Genomic DNA, 7,323 nt, shown 5'->3' with positions numbered 1-7,323 from the left:
GATGACAATAATACCCACACAAGACAATTCGATGATTTATTCAAAGCCTGGAGGGTGCAGGTCTTTAGGGAGGTGAATGGGTAACCTAGAGTATAAGAGCATGAATCAACAATGTACCCAGTATTCAGAGATAACTCTGAGGTATCAAGTATGGAGGTCAAACAGAAGAAGAAGGAATCTTGCAGAGGACAAGTCTCTGATTGGGAACTGAGCCATCAGAAGTCAGATGCCTAGCACATGTTAGGTCTTTGACAAGTGTCTATTGGGGGACTCCAAACAAGTCTGACTACAGTAGGACTGGGAGAGGCAGCTTCACAGAAAGGAGAAGGATGAGCTGCTAAAAGTACTACCACTCATTTTGTGCAAAACTTTGGTACATATTCTTTCTAGTGCTGCCTTCATGTCCAAGTTTAAATTTGGATCCACATTGACTTGGCGAGTAGTTACTCTCTTGATCATATCATGGAAGGTTTGTAAGTTTAGGATCTGCAAGAGGAGGGACAATTTATTTAGCTCAGGGGGAGGTTGAAGGGGTCTTGACCAGACAATGGTCTCCTTCCCCACCTAATGAGCTCCTATGGGGGGGGGGTGACTTCAGACTACAGTGATGTCTTTGTGAACTCTCATTAAAGATTAAAGGGACAGAGGTTTGGAACCTTGAAACTTCAGTGAGACAGTGCCAGGGCAGGTTCTGACCTGCATCTTTCTCCAGAGGAAGCAGAAGCAACACAGATGGAAGAGCAGTTAGGGGGTACTGCCATCCTGTCCCCAGGCCTGCTGAGAGAAGGGCTAGCCTCAGGTATCCCAGTCTCATTGATGAAAACATTTGCCCATATCCCTGGGTACTCTCAGAAATGTTTGGAATCATTGCAAATTCCAGAATCACAATTCAAGAAAGACTTACTACCAGCAAGAGGCAGGGAGGGAGAAGGGGGTGGGACAGGCAGTGACCTAAAGTTTTTTTTTTGTTTTTTACAGATACTTCTTTAAAAATTGAGGGTGGTTAGCTGAGCACCAGTGGCTCGCATCTGTAATCTTTGCTACTCAGAAGGCTGAGATCTGAGGATTGCAGTTCAATGTAAGCCTGGGCAGGAAAATCCATGAGACTCATTTCCAAAAGAGTTGGAAGTGGAGCTGCAGCTCAAGTCATAGAGCCCTAGTCTTGAGCCAGACAGTTTAGGGATAGCAACCAGGCCCTGAGTTCAAGCCTCAGGACCAACACATACACACACACACACACACACACACACACACACACACATACACACACACACAATTGAGGATTGTGTGGAGTAATGTTTATGAAAGTAATCCCCAATGAGAGAATTCTGCAGGACTTAGGGCCATATGCTTGTATGGATGACATCTGTCAGCAAAGCAGAATGAAAACCAGTGAGACCACAGTGACCTCACAGCATGCGGATTGAGAACAAGTGGGTTATAATGTTCAGCAAAACATTGTTGCTGGCCAGGCACTGGTGGCTCACTCCTGTAATCCTAGCTACTCAGGAGACTGAGATCTGAGGATCGCAGTTCAAAGCCAGCCCAGGCAGGAAGGTCCGTGAGACTCTTATCTCCAATAAACCACCAGAAAACCGGAAGTGGCGCTGTGGCTCAAGTGGTAGAGTGCTTGCCTTGACCTGAAGAGCTGAAGGACAGTGCCCAGGCCCAGAGTTCAAGCCCCATGACTGACAAAAACAAAACAAAAACCAATATTGTTGCTCACTCCCTTGTCTTTAATTTTTGTAATCTCTGTCTGCTGCATAAATAGTATCATGGCCCTTAAAAATCTTAAAGCTTTATGCTTTGTGGAAGGGAAGAAGAACCATAAACTAGCATTTACTGACCACCTTTATGTGCCAGAAAGACAGCTTTCATAGATGTCATATCAGTCCTGGAATCAGCACCAGGGGGCACCAGAGAAGAACCTCCAAGAACTTAAACTGAGAGGTCAGGGCATAATGGCTCAGGACAGACCCCCTTAGCTGTCAGTCATCTTAAAGAAATAAATGTCTCCTAGGCCTGTAAGACCTGAAGGAACTAATAACTGCAAAGACATTATTGAGAGGTGTCAAGCTTTTTCTTGGGTTATTATTCAAAAGTAGTGACTAGACATGGACATGTAGAGAATAGCAAATGTAGAGGCAAGTAAATACTGGTTGGGCCATCCAAGTACCACTGAGCTGAAAGATCCCATTGGCTAGGCAGTCCCACTTTAACGAAACTCATGCAGTAATCTTAGCCTTGTGTTCTTAAACATTTGACTCGTCTAACTCCACATTCCTCAGGCCATCTTCTGTTTAGGACATGGCATCTTGTATAGGTCTTCCTTGAGGAAAACACACTGGTCATCTACACATTGAGTTCTTTGTACTGGCCAATGTGACAATTACATCTCTTAGTGACTGAATGGAATGGTATTCTTGTCCCTTAAGACTGCCTAGATTGGTTAATGTTGACGTAATATTTCTTTTCTTTCTTTTCTTTTTTCTAAATGTCTGAGACTGGGACTTACTCTTGTTACCTGCTGCTTTCGCTCCACCAAATGAGCCACACTTCTAACCTCAATGTTGACACATGTATTTTTGACTGCCAGGATAGCCTTTTCTCTTCATACAACAGTAAACAAATACCCAGAATTTATATATCATCCTGGAAAATGTGGTGACAAGAAGTCTGGCCTGCAATGCCCTCTAGGGACCTCCCCATCAGCTGACTGAGCCTTGACAGTCTTTTGCTATTTTAATCATGGTATCACCTTATGAAGCCTCATAGACAAGAACTAGTTGGTAGCCCTTCAGTGATAATAAGCATATTCCTCTATGTGTTGCTGTCCCATTTTATACAGAGGAAATTGAATACAATGGAAGTAAAATAAATGGCTCAGGTTCATACAAGTGAGTTGTACATTAGGATCTATCTGATTCTCAAGCCTTTTTTGTTTAGTGTGCCACGTTGAGTAATACTTGGTATTTTTAGATACTTCACAATTGGCAAATAATTTTCAAAGCCAGCAGTGAATTTACAGCTCTCAAAACTTGGCTTAACAGGGGGCTGGGAAGGTAGCTCAGTGGTAGAGTGCTTGCCTTGCATGCCTGAGGCCCTGGGTTCAATTCCTCAGCACCACATAAGAAAAAAGCCGGGAGTGGCGCTGTGGCTCAAGTGGTAGAGTGCTAGCCTTGAGCTGAAGAGCTAAGGGACAGCGCCCAGGCCCAGAGTTCAGGCCCCACAACCGGACTCCCCCCCCCAAAAAAAAAAACTTGGCTTAACAATGACAATATGCAGACTTGTGCTGTATCTTGCCCCAGGGTCATAAGGGTTCCTTGCAACTGTGTGCATGCCAGGGGAGCGCACAGCAGCATCTAAGGAGCTTGTATGTATAAATGAAGGAGGTCCCTAAGGAGAATTATGAAAGGGGATAGTTTAAAAAGTACAGCCTGGCCCTTGTGGCTCATATCTGTAATCCTAGCTACTCAAGAAGCGATGAATCCAGAGGATTTTTAGTTCAAAGCCAATCTAGGAAGAAATGTCCATGAGACTCCATCTCTAAAATAACCAGCATAAAATAGGGCTACAGGCATGGCTCAGGTAGTAGAGTATCCACCAAGTAAGCAATCTGAGTGAGCTGAGAGATTCTAAGTTCAAACCCTGGTACAATAAAAAAAAAAAATCAGCCAGTTACTTGGTGTATACTGTCAAGAGCCTTTGTGACAATTTTTTTAAAAATCACATTTTTAGACTTAAAGAAAGTAGAGGAATGTATGGGTGGCCAAGTACTTAGGAACTTCTACCAAGAGGCCAATTTGTAAGTTGCATAAACAATAAAATTTCCTGGCCCGTGGGTTAAGACTGAGGAATTTCCATACTACTGAAAAGAACATCACCACATCCTTCAGTGAGCTCTTTTAGTCTTTGCTAAACTTATTCTTTCCACCATGACAAAAACACTCTTCCCTGGCCATTCCTAAGCTTCTGGTTCTCTTTAATTTTCCCTGGGAACTAGGGTGCATAAGATGAAGTATTTGCATTATTTTGGCTAGATACACCAAAGCAAGCCCAAGAGCCTTACCATTACCTGTCATTCTTTTCACAGAGGAAGATGCTCATGTTCCTAGAGGTTAGAGTGCCTGGGCCTGGTTTAGTATCCTTCCCAATGTGAGGCAGCCAGTGGGTCTGACAAAGCCCTCCAGCATCTGTGATGTTTGGTGTGTTTTTCATACACCCCCTACCCCAAGGCTGCCTTCTTCAAAACTATTCCACGTTGGAACCAGAAGATTGACCCAATTGGGGGCTACATCTCAACTCTTCCAGAGAGCAGTTCTAGAAGCAGTCCCAGACACAGCTTCATTGTCTCTGGATCATGCTTCTTCATCTTTTTCTTCTCCATGTATAAAACACACAAACTCACACTCATGGAGATACCATAACCAGCTAGTCCTTTGGTTTAGGTAATTTTTAGTAACCACTTCCCTTAGAAATCGACTTGTGTTTAGTTTATTCCTGCTAAGTGAGATCTAGTAGCTATTGTTTTATGGTGTGGAAAGTTTGTTATGTTTCCTGTCTTTGCTATCATTACAAAGGTATTTCTCATTAGACAGATAATTCCTCTTAATTAAGCCACTTCTTTAAAAGTCTATTTGTATTGTATTGTAAGGCAAAGACAATTGGCCAATGCAGCTAGTTGTCAACTGTTTCTATAGAGTGAAACACAAAGGGAAGGCTGACTACATGCTCGCTCTGTACAGCTGCAGGAATGGCATACTTTTTCTGTCTCCATGCTGAGCCGGAAACCAGACTCTTCATATATTATTGATTTAGATGACATTAAGTCTCAAATTCAATACAGCAAAGTCTTGAACCCCTTAACATATGAAAATAAAGATGTATCTCAACAATACACCAAATACAGAATAATACTCAAAATATCCTGTAAAAACCATTCCTAACAGCCTTAAATGGATAAAGGAGCCATAACTAATTAGTTATATAAGACATAATTCTTAATTCTTTACCTGTAGTCTTCCGAATTCTAATATTCCTATGCAAAATTCAAGTCTTCATAACTTATTCATGGTCCCTCATCTATAATCCATCCAATAGAAAAAAATGTTGCCATGTAAAGTCAGTAAGTAATTTTTTTTTCCAGTCTTAGGGCTGAACTCAGGGCCTGGGCACTGTCCCTGAGTGTCTTTTGCTCAAAGCTAGTACCCTACCACTTGAGCCACAGTGCCACTTCTGGCTTTTTCTGTTTATGTGGTACTAAGGAATCAAACCCAGAGTTTCATTTATGCTAGGCAAGCACTCTACTACAAAGCCACATTTCCACCTCAGTAATTTAATTTTGATCATCCAGTACATTGTGCTTAAGTTTCTGGCCTTAAAACTATTTTGTAGTTGCATTATAATGACATTAATATGGTAATTTCTTAAATTGTTGCTCACTAGGCAGTCACTACCCAACCAGATATGGCTCACCTGTTTCTAGGTAGTAATTAGAACTGAGAGAAGGCACTGTACCTTGATGGTGACAGGCCAATAACTCAAAATGAGTATTTTTAAAGAACTGAAACTTCAGGTATGGTTAAGAATGCTTTTCTATAAATTTTCATGTTGAAATAACTTCCTTTCAAAAAAGGTTCTGTTTGGAAAATTGTTTAAACTAGAAAAATATCAAACTATGCCTTTTTGAGCAGGATTCCGTCATGACTGAAAAAATTGTCCACTCCACACAAGAAGCATACTTTCAACACCTGTCAGTCTGGAAAGCATCACCCTTGCTCATTGTGTTATTACCCCTGCCTAGAAACCTGTTCGGTGGACCAAAGTCCCCACAATACAAATAATGTGTCTTAAGGCTAAATGCACTTCTGCCACGTTAGTTCTACATTTAAAGGAAATCACTCTCCCTAACACGGTTACTTATTTGCTCTTTGAAACAACTGTCTCCAGTATTGATATAAACAGCAGTTTGAAGATGGGATAATTCAGAAATGTTACAAGCAACGCCACAGTACCTGTGCCTAGGGCTCCAATTCTGATATCACTCGGGAAGGACTTGCTGTTTTCAACCAATCTGGAAATAGATGTGCAGAGACATAGAAGAAGGCAACAAGGAAAGAGGCTTTTCCATACCTGTTTCCACTGTTTCAAAGCAAACGGCTGCCCCTTCCCATCATTCCCTGCAGGGTTAAGCAGGCCAATGGAGTCAGGTTACTTCTCATTTGTTACTCTATCAGCCAATGGGTTATCCCTCTGGAAAACACAACAGAAAGAATAAAACATGCATGACCATACAGTCTGCTATTACACTGCATCCATTATACCAAAATATGTGCCATGTCCACTTTTCATCCCTTGTGAGCTAGTGTTCAGCTCAGACAGCAATGTGGAACTGTGCTTCCAGAGACTTTGCATTGAGGAAGTACAGCTCCTGACCTGCACAGTGGGAGTCTTCAAATGTTGTTTTCTTTTTGTTCTAAGGCCAGCACTCTTTGGTTGGTTTAAAATTGCTAGAAAAATCATGCAACATTAATAAAGCAGAAGTTCTAACTGCTCACTACATTAATCCAGCTCTGTGTGTGTGCTTATATGGAGTGTGTGTGTGTGTGTGTGTGTGTGTGTGTGTGTGTGTGTGTGTGTGTGTGTGTGAGTCCTGGGACTGGTACTGTCCTTGAGCTTGTTTTTCTCCCTAAAGTTTAGCCTCTACCACTTGAGCCACAGCTCCACTTCTAGCTTTTTGGTGATTAATTGGAGACAAGAGTTGCATGGTTTCCTTTTCCTTTTAAACAATGCTCCTGCACTTGTATAAAGCCACCAGAGAAAACAGTTCCTATCATTTCAAGTAAGATCTATCAACTGAAAAAGGCTGAAGGAGAAGGGGCTACTCCTGAGTTTGGCTCCCAAGACTGAAGGTGGAATTTGTGGATTGCTTAGGCAGGGTGAGCAGCAAAGCCTAAGGCTACACTGTGTAAACATTGAAAAACACCTTTGCCTCTAGAGGGCGTTAATTTTTTAGGTCACAAAGAATAAAATACTGTTTCTCACAGCTCCTGATTTCTAACCAAAGTTTAGGAAGCAGTCCATTATCATGTGGAGAAGTAAAAAATAATTTTAAAAACCTCTAACGTTATTAAAGAAGCAACTATTCAAACTCTGGCAAATGACGAGCAGTGCCCTTTAATGAAATACAACAATCAGTTATATCTGAGCTCCATCTCCAGCTTTTGGTTTTTGAGATAGAATCACATGGTGTATGTCAGACTGTCCTTAAATTCAGGCCTAGGCTGGCCTCAAACTCCAGCTTCTATTGTCTCTGCCTCTTGA

At 41.9% G+C, this 7,323-nt stretch overlaps 1 protein-coding gene across 1 annotated transcript in view; it reads right to left on the bottom strand.

Annotated features, from left to right (window-relative positions):
* Dnajc5b (DnaJ (Hsp40) homolog, subfamily C, member 5 beta) overlaps positions 1-6,163 on the bottom strand; it is a 56,037-nt gene extending 49,874 nt beyond the window's left edge. Inside the window, exon 1 of the mRNA XM_013034486.1 lies at positions 6,133-6,163. The gene's annotated coding sequence lies outside the window, so the exon portion shown is untranslated. The remainder of the gene's footprint in view (positions 1-6,132) is intronic.
* Between the last annotated feature and the right edge of the window lie 1,160 nt (positions 6,164-7,323).

This window comes from Dipodomys ordii, unplaced genomic scaffold, assembly GCF_000151885.1.
Source record: "Dipodomys ordii isolate 6190 unplaced genomic scaffold, Dord_2.0 Scaffold190, whole genome shotgun sequence".
NCBI lineage: Eukaryota > Metazoa > Chordata > Mammalia > Rodentia > Heteromyidae > Dipodomys > Dipodomys ordii.
Note: the sequence above shows the minus strand (reverse complement) of the source record. Positions and strands in the feature narration are given on the sequence as shown.